The 16,561-nt window shown below is 37.9% G+C and overlaps 1 long non-coding RNA gene across 1 annotated transcript; it reads left to right on the plus strand.

Annotated features, from left to right (window-relative positions):
- Positions 1-7,735: 7,735 nt before the first annotated feature.
- Positions 7,736-13,988, plus strand: LOC141522173 (uncharacterized). Its single transcript, XR_012478143.1, has 2 exons — positions 7,736-8,229; positions 13,829-13,988. It is a non-coding gene; the product is annotated as an uncharacterized LOC141522173 (long non-coding RNA).
- The last annotated feature ends 2,573 nt before the right edge of the window (positions 13,989-16,561 follow it).

A 16,561-nucleotide genomic window follows, 5' to 3' on the forward strand; every position in this document is an offset into this window, starting at 1 on the left:
TCTGGTTCCACTCTACCCAAGTGAGATAGACAGACAAACCTTTCCTCAAGGTCTTCCAAGAGATCTTGAACTGCAAAATTCTCCCACTATTTTTTGTGGGTTCTGCTGTTCCAGAATCCATTTGCAGATTTGAATAAATATTGTTTTTGAGGGAAGTTGGGAAGTTCCTGTCTTCTCTCCACCATCTTGGCTCTTCCCCAGATATATACATATATATATATATGTATATATATTTGCCATATATATATATTTGCCATATATATATATGTATATCTTAATTTTTTGCCAATCTAGTTGCCTTCTTTGATAATTTGCCATTTTACCAATGGTTCTTCTAAAATATGGTGCGTACAACAGAACATAATACTCCAAATATGATCTAAATAGGAGAGAAAATAGTTGGAATGTGTGTGCGTCTAAAATGTGGTTTGTACAACAGAACATAAGATTCTAAATATGATCTAAACAGGAGAGAGAATAGTAGGAATATCATTTTCTTAAGTCTTGAATATTATCCTCTTTTTTAAAAAGCAATCTGGGTTAATTGATTTATTCAGGTCATAAAACTAGTAAGTGAGACCAAATTTAAACTCAGGTCCTCCTGATTGTAAGGATGGTAGTACACTTTACACTGTGTCACCTAACTGCTCCAATATTATATCTTCTTAAAGAAACCTTACATAATCTGTGATATTTTTAATGTGTCTAGCACACTATTGACTCACATTCAATTTGAAGTTCAGTTTAATCTCCAAATTTTTTTAGATGTATTTCATTTCCCTTCCATCTTGTACTTTTGAAGTTTTTTTTGAACCCAAGTACACAAATTTGCATTTATTCTCCCAAAATTTTGTCTTGTTATATTGAACCTGCTATTTAGACTGTTGAGAGATTTTGTTTTTGGTACTGATTCTACTATCCATTACATTAGACATTTCTCTCTTGGTTTTGTGTCATGTGGAAATGTGATGACCACATCATCTACATTATGTAAGTCATTGGACAAAAATATTAGGCAGGACAGATTCTCATAATATTCCATTGGAGACCTTCTGAAAAGTTCTAGATTTTTTTTTGTCCAGTCATTAAATTAATTCCAAATCTACTCATTTGTACTACCATTTTGTTTATATCTCTCCATCTGTTTTTTTTAAACTTGCTTTATGATTTCATTTAGATAAGGAAATATAAGTAGAAATTTCCTCTACAAATACAAATAGGCATCTTTTCTGCCATTTAGTTTCTTAGAGAGTTGTTGGGACATTGAAAGATTAGGCACTTTTTGGTTTAAGACTACACAATTAGTAGGTGTCAGAGGCAAGGTCAGAATACAGATCTTCTTGTCTGCTGGACTAATTCTCCTACTTTAAGTCATGGCTGCCTCTCCTATATCAATTCATCTACCACATTCCCCAGTTTAATAATTTTGTCAAATAAAAGAAGTGAGGTTAGTGTGACAGACTATTCCTTTAATAATTCATTCTAGAATTTTGAATTGGAAGTGAAGTCAACTTCATAGATTTTTTTTCCCTTCAGCTACAAGAAATATTACCTTTTACTTTATCCCTATTATATTAATGCATTATATTTTATAATATTATATCATACATGATTTTCAACAGTTCTTAACCTGGCATCTGTAGACCCAGGAGATAGAATTCAGATGGATTTTGAACAAAGAGAACTAAATTTCAATATAATTATTTCCTTTGTAATCTTAGACATTTTATTTTATGAATTCAAAGGGGTCCACTGGCATCACTAGGTTAACAAAGGGGAACTGTGATAGAAAAAAAGTTAGGAGATACTTGTTCTAAGTGTTCCTTCTCTGAACCTTTTGTCGACTATGTTCTTCTCAACACCATCCTTGGTGCTCTTTTCACTTTAAACTTTCACATGGGTCCATTGCCAGTCATCTTGACTTTGTTTTGCCAGTGAACTTAGAGGACTCTGGAGGAGAGAGTGAGGCTGATGACCTTGTAGAGTTAAGATCTGCCTTAAGTGGCTAAAAGGGAAGACTATAAGCTCAGCATGGGCAAGAGAGTTGGAAAGCCAGCAGAAGGCTCTTATCCAAAGTTTAGCTCAGGTCCAGGCTCAGCAAGCCAGAGATGAAGCAGGCAATCAGTAAGAATACCAACCCTAGCTTGGAAGACAAAATTCAAACCAAAATTACAGGCAGGACTGAGTTGATATAAAATACCATAGGCAATTGGTAAGTGGTAAGCCAGGTACCACACCCCTGCCCCAGCACAAAAAATTTGGAAATCTGGCCCCTGTGCTCCAGGAGCAAAGTTCAACTATCAAAGTGAGCCAATAAAAAAAGTGCAAACCATAAAAACTACTATTCTGAGAGGAATGATAAAAATGCCACCTTGGAAGAGGAAAGCACAGAGACAAATGCCTATAGAGAGGTGAAGCCTCAAAGGGGTTTTTGAATTGGTTTCACATTCAAAAAGACCCCACTGGAAGAATTTTAAAAAGTAAAGTAGAGAGGAAGAAGAAAAATGGAGAAAAGAGATGAGAGTCATACAGGGGAATTATGAAAAATTGCTAAAGGAAATAATATCTTTAAAAATAAAATGGGGAGCAATTAGGTGGTGCAGGCTCTGGAGTCAGGAGTACCTGAGTTCAAATCCAACCTCACACACTTAATAATTACCTATCTGTGTGGCCTTGGGCAAGACACTTAACTCCATTTGCCTTGCAAAAACCAAAAAAAAAAAAAGAAATCAACTCTTTTAAAAGTAAAAAAATGGCCAACTGGGAAAGGAATTGTAACTCATAAAGAAGTAAAATTGACTAGCTAGAAAAGGAATGTAATTCAATAAAAAGTAAAATTAATCAACTTGAAGAGGAAAACAACTCATCTAAAAGAAAAATTAAACTGGGAAAGGAAACACAAAAACTATCTGAAGAAAATAAAACCCCAGAAATAAGAATTGGACAAATGAAAACTAATGATTCTGTGAGACACCAAGATTCCAGGAGAGATAATTTTCAAATTGATCTATCTGAAAGCCATGGTCAGAAAAAGAGCCTGAACAATATCATGCAGGAAATTGTCATGTAAAAATGCCCTAATATCCTAGATTAAGAAGATAAAATACTCCTTGAAAGAATTCATTGGTCACTCCCAGAAAGAGATCCCAAAATAAAAGCTCCAAGGAATATTATAGGGAAGTTTTAGAATCCTCAGCTAAAAGGAGAAAGTATCAAAAAGAAGCAAATTAAATACCAAGGAGACATAGTCAGGATTACACAGGAATTATCAGCTTCAACATTACAGGATCAGAGGGCCCAGAATAGAATATTCTGGAGGGTAAAGGAGCTAGGATTACAACCAAGAATCAACTACCCTTTAAAATTTAGCATACTCTTTCAGGGGAAAAGATGGAATTTTAATGAAATAGAGGACTTTGAATTTTACCTCATAAAAAGATCAGAACTGAACAGAAAATCTGATCTTCAAATACAAGACTTAAGGAGATGTGTTAAAAAGGTGAATGGAAAGAAAAAATAATAGTCAATAAAACTATGGGGAAAAAATTTGAGTCAGTAAGACTAAATGGGAAGACAATACCTGTAACTCTTGAGAATTGTATTTCTCTTAGGACAATTGAAAGGGACATTAGACAAGGTGTGGGGATTTCTATTGGGACAACTGGAGGATACTCAGAGGGTGTGGAGTTATATTTATTGATCAAGATGTGGTGGTACTTTAACTCATGAGAGTTATATTTCTATTGAGACAACTGGAGGGAAGGGATTCAGATAGAAGGTGCTGGTATAAATTGATTATGATGTGATTTTGTTTATGGCTCTTAAGAATTATACTTCGATCAGGACAGTTGGAAAGAGTTTATTTTGACATAGGGTGTGAGTAACAAGACAGGTATGGAAAATTAAGACTTGAAAAAAGGATTATACTGGGAAAAGCAGGTAGATAATTAGCACCACCTGAAGAGGCACAAAGGAACTATTATAGTAGAGGGAAACTAGGAAGTGTAAACACTTGAGTAAATCTTATTCTCAATAGATTTAGCTCAAAGAGAGAATGAGATACATTCCCAATTGGGTTTAGAAATTTATCCAATCTTACAGGGAAGTCGAGGGAACAGGTAAAAGGTGAAGCAGGCAGCAGTCAAAAGCAAAACATTGTTGAGAAGGGATAAGGGGGAATGGAGAAAGAAAAGTATAAATAGGGAGAAGATAGGATGGAAGGAAAAAGAAGTTTTCACAAATAGAACCACTGCAAATAAGTTTTGAAGGAATGCAGAAAGCTGGGAAATAATTTTCACAGTTAAGTGTTTCTGTAAGAAGTAATGAGCAAACAAACTTTGGAAAAACTTGGAAAGTCTTGCATGAACTGATACTCAGTGAAGTGAGTAGAACCAGGAGAACATTGTTAACACATTAACAGCAACATGATGATCAATCCTGTTGTACTCATGGATAATGCTGTAGATGGCATTTTCTACAGAAAAAACTATGAAGTCCAAATGGAAAGCATAGCAGATTATGCTCACTTTTCAAAACTTTTGACTCTTTCTCATGATATTTCTTTCCCCCCAATAATTCTAATTCTTTTACAGAATGCCTAATATGGAAACATGTTAAACAGAATTGTACATAGATATCTATGTCAGATTACTCACTGCCATGTGGAGAAGGCAGGGAAGAGTGGTAGAAAAATGTGAAACTCAAAAAGCTTGCAAAAGAAGGGATGTTGAAAATTATCTTTGCATGATATTGGAAAAAAATGAAAAAAAAAAAGAATAGCTCTTCTTGTATGTTTCTTCAGAACTTCAATATCAAGGTGATTCAAACTGTTGCAGAGGAAAATGAGCCATAGTTGGAGGTATAGAACCACAGGTCAAATCGAGCTCTCATACTTAATAGTTGGCATGATCTTAAGCCATTCACTAAATGTCTCCCCAGGTCTCAGTTTCTTCATCTATGCAATAAACAGGCAGCTTGTTGTTCAAGTTGTTCTAGTCATGCCCGACTCTGTGACCTCAGTTGAGGGGTTTCCTTGGCAATGATACTGGAGTGATTGGCCATTTCCTTTACCAGTTCATTTATAGATGAGGAAACTGAGGTAAACAGGGTAAAGTGACTTGCTCAGGGTCATACAGATATCGTCTAGGATCAAATTTGAACCCAGAAAGATGAGTCTTTCTGATTCTTGATCAAGTAATCTATCCATTGTCCTACCTAGATTAAATGATGTCAAGTGTCTTTTCCTATTTTCAATCAATGATCTTCTGTGGCTTGCCCCCTGTGGCTTACCTCATTATTTCTGTCATAATAGTTGTCTTTATGTTTGAAATCTGGGGTAACCTTTGACACCTTCCCTTTCCCTCTTATCCTTTCTGTTACCAAGACTTTTTGATTCTACATCTGTCACATCTTGCCCCTTCTAAAACCTCCCAGTTCCTACCATTATCCTGGTAAAGGCCATCACTTCCTTTTGACAGTACTTTTTTCCTACATAAACTCTTTTCCAATCCAATCTTATTACCCTTACAATAATCACATGAAGTAGATGTTATTTAATATATCACCATTTTACATTTGAGAAAATAGTCAAACAGATTTAGTGACTTGCTAGCATCTGAGGACAAACTTAACCTCAGTTCTTTGATTCCAAGTCCAGTATGCTTTTTCACTAGCTGTCCAAAATTTCATTTCCAATATTTGGCATTTTAGGCCCTCCAAAGAGTAGAAGCTACCCTATCTTTCTAGCTTTATTTCATATTATTCCTATGTGTGACAGTCTGGCCAGGCTGGACATTGTCTCCCAATAAAAGGTTAAATCTCTGGGATCCAGACCTATTTTTTTGTTTGTCAAATCCTTTTCCTTCCTTGACAACCCAACTATCACTGCAGGGAAGCTTTCCTGTATTTCTTTCTCTGGTTATGAATAACTTCATGTCATTTTTGCTTTGAAATTCTTTGAAATTATGAAATATTTATTTTAATTATACTAGACACTAAGATTCTTGAAGACAGATGTGCTATCTCATCTTTAGTAGCATTCTCAGTGGTAAACACAGTATATAGAAGGTTCCTTAATACCACATTGTCTTATATGGTAATTATATACAATATCCCTGTAAGCTTGAAAGTTACTTGAACATTGAATTAAAAATCAAATTATCTCATATTTCTTCTCCAATGTTACTATTGGAGACAATTTAAGAAATTCAAAACTCAAAGCTGTGAATATTTTAAAGAGGGGGAAGCCTCTTGTTGAATGCTACAGAAATTTAAGGTTATTTTATGTATATAAAATGAAGATGTAAAACTTTTATTAAGGTTCTCTTCTCCCCCATCCCCCACCCTGATAACAGAATTTAAAAGCAGTGGTGGGCAGCTAGGTGGCACAACAGAGCACTAGCCCTTGAGTCAGAAGGACCTGAGTTCTAATCCAACCTCAGACAATTACTTAAGCTGTGTGACCATGGGCAAATCACTTTTGCCTCCCCAAAAAAACAAAAATTTACAAAAAGCAGTTGCAGAGAACACCTATCTACTCCTGGCAAGGGCCTTGGTGTGTGTGTGTGTGTGTGTGTGTGTGTGTGTGTGCACCTAGATACATATGTGTGTGTGTACATACATATTTTGTCTGTGTATGTATATCTATATAAACTACACATATTTAATGGCAGATCACATTGATTTATTGGCTTAAGGTTGCTTCTTGCCAAAGCAGACTCCAATAGCAAATGTGCAATGAGACAAACCCTTGAGAGGAGACCCACCCTCAAGTGGAGTGGATAATGAGCAGTGCCGCAATGTCTGCCCACAAGGAAGAACTTTGCTCCACGGGATTCTGGGAGGGTGTAGGAATAATAGAAGCTCCTGTTGACTGGATCAATAGCCCTGCTTTGTGTGGCTAGTGAAGGAAAACAAAGTTCCTTGGGAATCACTAGAATTGTAGCCATAACGACCCGAGTCAGGAAGTTTTCAGTCTCATATCATCTGAGCTATGAGTGGATGGCTTGGTGGACTCCTGTTCAGCAGCAGGGGGGAGGAGGACAGGTGGTTCTGCAGACCGTGGTTGTGCAGGAGACTGGCTTGCAGCAGGAGACCTGGCAGGTCACGCACAGAGTGGGTTTACAGCAAACACACATACCACAGGAGAAGGAGTCACAGCAAGCGGGTGAGCAGGGGGTGGACACACAGCAGGGAGGGCTGCAGGGACCAGCCTGGCAGCACATGGAGAGGCAGGGGCCACCTTCACAGCAGGCATTGTGGCACACTAAGGCCACACAAGAGTTAGGGTGGCAGCAAGGACAGACACAGGAGAGAGGGTTGCAGCACACAGGAACGGAGCAGGTTGGCGGGCAGCCGGTGGGGCAGCTGGTGAGGCACATGATGTCTGGGATGGGTGGGATGGTCAGGAAGTCACAGGAAGAGGGCTGGGCTTGAAAGGCTTCCACGATGACAGAGATTAGAACCCTTCTACTGAGGGTCACTCACACACTGGTTTTTCTTCCATCTTCTTGTTTTCTCCATATTCTCTCCCCAGTACTTTATTCTTCTTGATGGTTAATTTCCTGTGAAAGTTGGCTCAGAGCATGCAAACTGGTACCTCCATTTAACAGCCGTCGTTTCCTTTAGGCCATTGCTGGAAGAAACATAGTCAGGGGCTCAGGCCTCCATGTTACTGCCATTTTCCTTTTGGTTTGGTTCTTTGGTTGATGGGCTGTGGCTATTTATTGTAGGTTGATGATGTCACAAAGACAAGACAGCTGGAAAAGATGGAGTTTGGAGTCTGGGAGTGGACTGGGATCCTCAAAAACCACAAACCCCTCAATGCTTCATAACTGAAACCACAGGCATTCTTCATAACCAGGAAGAGGGGCTGCCTGGGTTTCCCAAATAGCCACAGCAATCCACCTTTTCAATGGTGCAGAGAGCAAAGGTACCCCTGCTTCTGGCTAACTGGTAAAGAAAGAAGAGTTTGGTTTTGTAAAACTCGACTCTCTCTTAGGGCAAAGCCTCGGTCAGTGACCAGCTGCTCAAATCTGAGAAGCATGGTGGAAACCATGGTGTAGGGTTTACTTGGTCCTGGTATCAATGGTGCTAACCCTAGTCACAAAGCAGCGCAGGTCTCCCTCAGGACAGAAGATGGAGTACTGGCTGAAGAATTCATTTCAAAGATCGAGTGAGACTCAGAAGAATTCAGGAATTTTAAAAAAAGTTTACTTAAGGATTACTGTGGTAAGTAGAAGGCAAAGGAGAGAGGAGAGAGAAGGAGTAAAGAGAGAATTGTGAGTGGCTGATCCCTTGAGAGATGAGCAGTTGGACAGGAAGGGAGCAGCAAGAGGCAGGAACAATAATCAGTTGGCAGCTGGGCTGCAAGATCAGCCTATATTATATATTTTTAAAGTACTTGGGGATACTTAAGGGAAAATTCATAAACCGACAGAAGCTTCAACACTGTAGTCAAGATATGGCTATGTCTGAGATGCAAAAGGAAGACACTTCTATTTAGCCCGGGAGCAGGGAGTTGGGGGCTCAAGTTTGCAACCCAGCTTTGCAATTGCCTCCATGGTTGACCCTCCTAGAAAGTCATTAACCTTTGTGTCTTAGTTTCCACATCTGTAAAGTGGAGATAATAATGCTTTCCTACTACAAAGAGTTATAGATTAATCAATGTCTAAAGGATGCTTCTAAGTTGGGCAACTCTATGTAAATGGGGAGTTGGAGGGAGTAAGCATAGGAGAAGCATCAATAAGGGAGTCACTTGCAAAATAGAAGGCAAGTCCTCTCTCTGGTCTGCAGTGTCTTTTGTCTTATCCCAAAATGTGTATAATGGGAAACTACAGTTGGTTTCTCATTCCCTGAAAAGGTGTTTAAAGAAGTAGTAAAGTTTCATTTATTTAGGTTGGAAAAAATGTCCTTTGTTTCTTCTTCCCTTCAAGGGGCCATAGAAGCATTGTCTTTGTTGTCCTGTCAGCTGTTACATGGTGGGCACCAAAGGCATCAATGTCTCTCTCAGTATAATTGCTGTGGGCTATAAACCTCCCCCTAGTATCCAATGTTTTGCTCTGAATGTGGGGAGGACAGATATCATACAGAGTACATTCTCAGTTTCCCAGGAAATGATTGTCTCTTCTGTGAATGATTCAGGACCCTTCCTAAGCTTTCCTCCTCATCCTGCTACCTGCCTTTTGGCCCATTTAGAGGATTAGCACCTCCACTAGACTGGGGACAGTGCAGAGAAATGCACAGAAGTCAAATTAAGTACACAGTATCCCCCAAAATATGGTTCATTTTAAGCAGTAATATTTTAAATTAATATTTTAAAAGCTATATATTATAATTTGGTATATATACACATATAGCTCCCTTTGTTCATATATATGTATATATATGTATAAATGACTATAGATAATACGTTATGCATTAAAGCTACAGCTTAAATGTTGTCTACTGAGATAGAGGATTAATATCTGAGCACCTACAAACACCTACAAAACTTTATTGACAGACAGACAGACAGACAGACACACACACACACACACACACACACACACACACACACACACACACACACAACACAGTGACCTCTCCTTCAGTGCCAAGCCTTGGCTCCACGTTAGATGAATACTTTCCTTTATGCACACTTGCTTTTTGATTCAGTGAATTGTGACTACATCTAAGAAAAGTTTATAGATGCATTTTACAAGATAATTGCTGACACCTGATTTGTGAGATCCTAGGATAATGGAATCTTTATCTTGAAAGGAGATTAAAGTCAATTTAGACCAACTTTTTGTTTTGTTTTTCTGTAAGGCAATGGGGTTAAGTGACTTGCCCAAGGTCACACAGCTAGGTAATTATTATGTATTCGAGGTCTGATTTGAACTCAGGTCCTCCTGACTTCAGGGTCAGTGCTCTATCCACTGTGCCATCTAGCTGCCCTATCGAACTTCCTTTTATAGAAGAAATTGAGACCTAGAGAAGATCATCTGTTTCATAAGCACTAAAGGCAGGATTTGAACCCAGGTCTCTTGATGCTGGAATCAGCATCAAATTTTATTTGTAGTTACAACATCTATATCATTGGATTTTTTTGGTTGTTATTGCTGCTGCTGTTTGTTTTTTAACCATTTGTATTTCCAAGGAACCAAAGAAAACTATTCTCTAGTTATGTCACTTTAAATTGCTGTATCTCATATCCTGCTGATGAGGATGCTGAACCAAATGAAAAAGTCACTTATTTAAGGAAGGAGTTGATGTCAGAAATAACTAGAAGCTTTGACCCTTTAGTCCAAGCCAGCCTTCCAACATGGCATTTTTAGCTCAGATGTCCTTTCTTCAGGGACTCAATGGACCTGGTATTTCATTGGTGAGGCAATTCCCAGGTGAAGAAACCTCCCCTGCTAATGCATTCCTACATCTTCTCTGAAACTTGGTAACTTGAGTCACAGATGGGACTTGCACCTAAATCTTCCTGGTTTGAGCAGCTCTGTATCCACAGAAAGCTGCCTTGTCCCACACCTTGTAAATTGTGAGGTTGGTGTCATAACCAAGAAACAGGTGTACACTGCAAGAGCAGCACAGTGAACATATGGGATGTACATATTTGATGCTTCATTATTAGCTTGAATTGAGGCATTTCCTTCATCTAATTTTTTATATAATATTTTATCTTTCCCAATTACATGTTAAAACATTTTTAATATTTTTTCAAAAAGTTTGAGTTCCAAATTTTATCCCTTCTTCTCTCACCTCCCTGAGATGGTAAGTAATCAGATATAGGTTTTATATATATATATATATATATATATATATATATATATATATATATATATATATATATACTATCAATCCTCTACTATTTTAATAAAAGCAGCTGGTACTTACATATTGTTTTAAGTTTTACAGATAATATCCTATTTGTTATCCTTATAATAGTTCTTGGAAGTAGGTGTATTATTAATACTATTTTTATTATATTATCTCTTCAATTCTTACCTGGCTGCACTACGTTTGACTGATTTCTCCATCTTTTTCCTCATTTCCTGCTTTTTAACTTTTGTATTTTGTCTTCCTGTATTAGATTGTAAGCTCCTTGAAAGTAGGGATTGTCTTTTTTATTATTACTCACATTCCAGTGTTTAATACAGTAATTGGCACATAATGAACACTTAAATGTTTATTGATTGATTTTAAAGTACTTTGGGACACTTAAGGGGATTTTAGAGATGAGAAAAATGAAAGCAGACAAAAGTGGTTTGTCAATGTTCCCGAGATTAGATTTGAATTCAGATCTTTGACTTTTCGATTGAATTTGAACTTGTTCCAGACTCAAAAGTCCAATGCTCTATCTACGGTACCACCTAGCTGTCCTCTTCCCTTTAAAACAAAAAACAAAAAACTTCTTTTATAGAGATGGTTTAGACCATACCCGAGGTTTAGTAGTATTATGCAATGTACATATTAAGTGTGTATACTTGGATAACAACAATTGATATTTATATGTATTTCAAGGTTTATAAAGCATTTAGAGGGGTTTCAGCCTCATAACAATGCTATGAGTTGGATGCTTTAATTTTCATTTTAATGATGAGAAATTGAGCTTCAGAATTACATATAGGATTTGAAACCTGATCTTGCTCACTTTAGGGCAATTTCTTTACTACATATTCTTTACTACAACATACTGCCTCTGAATGAGAGAAGTTTCTTTAGGCTCCCAGCACACTCTGAAATGCAAGCTGAAAAGAAAGACATTCGACTTTTTGTGAAGTTCATATTCAGATTGGTAATGTAGCTATTGCTTTGGCTTCCAGTAACAAACACCTTGTCCTTTCATGTTGGTATTGCTTAAAATGGAGTAAATCTCACTTCTGACTTTATCTGTTGAATAAAAACCTTTTTTGAGATAGCTTCCTTGGGGGTCTGGAAGAATTTACCAAGCATACACTCACATGACACATTCACATTCCATCATTCCATTCTCTCTCTCTCTCTCCCTCTCCCTCTCCCTCCACCCCCTTCTGTCTCTGTTATTCTATGCCTCTCTAAATACTTTTAATTTGAATTTTCTTAATGAAAACTCATTGCTCATAAATGGTGGATCAGCCCATTTTGTTTGGGTGCCTGCTCCCTCCTGCTTTGAATGAAGTGTAAATAAGAGGCAATCTGGTGATGAGTTTTGCTTGTGTGGGTGAGGAAGGGTGGAGAGGAGGCGGGTTTGATGAGTAGAGGCGACTAGAACATGTACTTGATAATAACATGACCGTGATTGATATTGCAATTCTTGAAAAATTATTATTGTGATATAATTATTTGTTTATGAACTATACTTTGAGTCTTCTAAGTTTGTGATTATTCATGGCACAGATAAACTCAAAAGTCAATAATTCTTCAGGGATAAAATGCTCTTGTTGGGGTCATACAGATATTACACCCTGTTCTTGACATTTCCACCATAAATCTGAAAACTTCTTCAGGACAAGGGAAAAGCACCTTTCCTCCCCAGCAAACTCCCCCTTCTCTGTATGGAAATAGCAATTTGGTATGTTTTTAATGAGAAAGAAATCAGGAAAGGACTTATGATTTCTTTCTCATTAATTACATTCAGAGAGTCACCAATATATGAGTTCTCTGAACATAGGCAGCCTTATCCCCCATTGCTGAATTCTTACCCACTCTTTCAAATTCAATCAAAGCCTTCTCTGAAGTTCCCTTATAGAAATGACCTTCCTACTTGGACCTCACACAATACTTTTTCCTATATCTCTCTGAATGTAATTAATATGTGTTGCTATCAAATTATATAGTTGATATCAAGTTATCTATTATATTATTTCCATATCATTGGAAACTTGAACTTCACTCCTAATGCTCTTCCTGGCTCTGATAGATTTTGCCCTTATTTGCTGGGCTCTGCAAAATTTCCCACAATATCTTCACACTCCTCCCTTCTTGTAGGCACACTTCCCCTTGAACTCCAGAGCTCCTTTATATTTTGTTTCTCCCATTAAGCTGTAAATTCCTGGAGAGCAGGAATTTTGTCTTATAGAGCTTACCAGAGTATGTGGCAGAAGTGGTACTTAATAAACCTTCTATCTATCTTTCTACTAGCTTACACAGTACATAGAGCACTGACCCTAGAATCAAGAAGACACATTTTCATGAGTTTAAATTTGGTCTCAGATACTTACTAACTGGCTATGTGATCTTGGGCAAGTCACTTAAATCTATTTGTTTCAGTTCCTCATCTGTAAAATGAACTGGAGAAAGAAATGGCAAACCGTTCCAGTATCTTTGCCAAGAAAACCCCAAATGGGATCATAAAGAGTTTAGAAACAACTGAAATGACTCTTTCTACTATCTGTTCATCATATGTCATACCATTTATTGCATTTATTGCAATTACCTGTGTTGCTATATTATCCTATCCCCCATTAGACTCAAATTAGGGTAGAGATCACATTTTATCTAAATTTGGCATCTTTGGTTCTTTACATGTAATAATTGGTTTGAATTTGTGATAATAAGATTTTCTCAAGGCAGGGACTTGTTATGGCTTATGGCTCATCTGAGTAGTCAATATCTAGTAAAAGAACTACTTGGACCTATTTTGTCCAAACTTTACCAATCTTCTCATTTGAATATTGGTCTTCAATCAAAGAAAGCCTTATTCTTCACTTAATGTGCCTCTTTTCTCTTTAAATTCAACAGATATTATTGAGGACCAACTAAGTGCAAAATATCAGACTAGCATGGGAAAGAGGAACAAAGAAGAATAAGACTTGTTCCCTGTCTTAAAAGAGACTAATGATTTTTTTTAAACCTCTTCCAGTGTCTTCAAAACAGAACACCAAGAGAAACAGTGACTGAGGACATTAGATGCTAAAGACTGGATCTTCAGTGACCTAAGACCAATTGACTGTGGGGGTTTGGCTTTGGGAAATGAAGAAGTGATGTTTAAGGATCATTAAATGTGCCAAATCCCAGAGAATTTGTCTGTTCTTACATTCTTTGCATGCTTCCTTAGTAAAATACATAATTATTGACCTCTGATTCTTCTAACATCCCGGACTATTCCTTCTATCCCTCCTCTCCAAAATCTCCCCTTCTTCTCACTCTTTATCCACAGAGAATCATCAAACGGACTGGACTAGGGCTTATGAGGTTTTTTTGGTTCACTAGTAATTGCAATGAGGGGCCTTAACCTAACTTTTTGCCTTTTTTTTTTTGCCTTATCACTTATTCAGTGCTTGGAAAGCTAGTTTAACATTATCTTGCCCAGATTGCCTAAGTAGGTAAAAGTTATAAGGGGAAAAAGTCTTTCATCTCTATTAAAATGGGCATGTGATTTCTTCCCTCTTTCCCTGTCCTCCATCATCATCTTATCTCTACCTTCCTTCCTTCTTCCTATTCTTTTTTCCTTTCTTCCTCCCTTTTTCTTTCTTCCCCTTTTCCCTTTTCTTTTTCTTCTTTCTTCCTTCCCTTTTGCTTTTTCCCTTTCTCTTCTTTTTTCTTTCTTCCTCCTGACCCTTCTTTTTTTCCTTTCTTTTTCTTACTTTCTCCTATTCTTTCTTTCCTTCCTGTTCTTTTTCTTTCCCTTTCTTCCTTCTCCCTTTTTCTTATTTTTCTTTCTTTCCTTCACTTTCCATCTTTTAAATTCCTCTTTTATTCCTGCACTAGTTTCTTTCCTCTCCACTACCCTGTAAACAGGCAGAAATGCCAGAAGTATGGGAGGGAGGGGGAGGTTGCCCTGAGAGCTAGGTCACTGACCTCTGTTTTTTCTACCTCCTGCAAACTGGACTCATGTCAAGCTCAGCTGGTGCCAACCTGGCAAGGGAAAAAACCTTGTGCCACTGGGAAACTTTCTCTTCCTCTCTTTCCCCTTCCTCCAACTTGGCATCCTGCCTTGAGGTTGGGGAAATGGCAGGACTACTTCATTTCAAATGCATCAGAGTCCAGAGCATTCACAGGGTCCTGCTGGCTGAGAAAGAATGTTATTTATCACCAGTAAATCTCTCTCTCTCTCTCTCTCTCTCTCTCTCTCTCTCTCTCTCTCTCTCTCTCTCTCTCTCCCACCCCCACCATTTGCCTCCATCCCACTCCCTCTCCCCTCCTCTTCTCTCTTTCTCCTTTCTCTCAAATGCATATCTATCCATCCATCCTTGTATATCTCTCTGCTGACAATAAACAAAGGATACATAACTTGCATAACCCCCCACTAGAGAGGGTTTGGGGTTTGGCTGTGAAATAGGGATTTCCTTCATTTCTACAGTAGAAGAAACAAGTAAAAAAGAGAGTATCTTCCCAAGATTGTGGAAAAGGCTCTTTCTGAATTTAGAGTAAGACAAGAAGTTGGGTTCAATTCCCAGCTCTGCTTCTTTCTTACTACACACAACCATAACTGACATTTATATAGTATTTTAAACATATGCTCTCATTTGATCTCCACAATAATCCTGTTGAGATAGGGATTGCAGAATATAGTATCTCCATTTTACAAAAGATAAATTTGAAAGATTCAGGGAGTGAAAGGTCTTGCTCATGAGCATGCCATTGAATAGAAAATATCAGCAATAGCATCCAAATTCAGGTCTTCCTTACATCAAGTTCAATGTTCTTTCCATTATATCATGACACTTCTGTGACTGGGAAATTTACTTAAGTTCTTTAGACTGGGGTGACTAGGTGGCCCAGTGGATAGAGCACCAGCCCTGGAGTCAGGAGTACCTAGTCCAAATCCCACCTCAGACACTTAGTAATTACCTAGCTGTGTGGCCTTGGGCAAACCACTTAACCCCATATGCCTTACACACACACACAAAAAAAAACCCAAACCTAAAAAAAAAGTTCTTTAGACCTTAAAACTCAGAAGACAGAGGAGGGTTGAATTAGTGAGGTCTTCCAGCTCTAAATCTATGACCCAATGATCCTCTTTCCTATTTTTGGATGGAACTCCTCCTTACATAAAAGACAAAGGATGGTTTTGGATGTTTAAGAGCAAATACTGGTTCCTAATTACATGGTTAGTCTATTTCTACACCCTGTGCCTAGAATAGAGTAGTTAAACTGAACTAAATTGAATTGAATTCATTCATCCATTCTTACCCCAGAGCCTGCATTAGTTAAACTAGCATCTGTAGACTGAGCAGATCATCAACCTCACAGTTCATCAAATGCCCTGAAGAATTGACTTCCAGATTCACCAGTGACTTGTCTTATTCTCTTTTTTTTTTGTCTTGACATACTTATCCCTCGTGCCTCTTTCAGATTAGTTCGGGTAACATGTTGAACAGGTAGTCAGGAGAGAGCAAATCCTTTTCTTTTTTCCTATCTTGTATCTCAGAGTAGGAATTTCCCATTTCAGGAATTTGAAGCATCTGTATCAAATTCAGGGTCTCAGGTAGGAGCTAGGGCATGATGGAACTCTCGACCCTAGGGAGCTACTGAAAGCTCCAACCCTGGGCATATTCCAGAAGTTAAAGTTGCCCAACTTAGCAGATTTCTCCAAAGACTGGATAAGTAGTCTACAATAGGGACAGTTACCTGAAAGGGTCTGACTCCTCTT

This window comes from Macrotis lagotis, chromosome 4, assembly GCF_037893015.1.
Source record: "Macrotis lagotis isolate mMagLag1 chromosome 4, bilby.v1.9.chrom.fasta, whole genome shotgun sequence".
NCBI classification, from domain to species: Eukaryota; Metazoa; Chordata; class Mammalia; order Peramelemorphia; family Peramelidae; genus Macrotis; species Macrotis lagotis.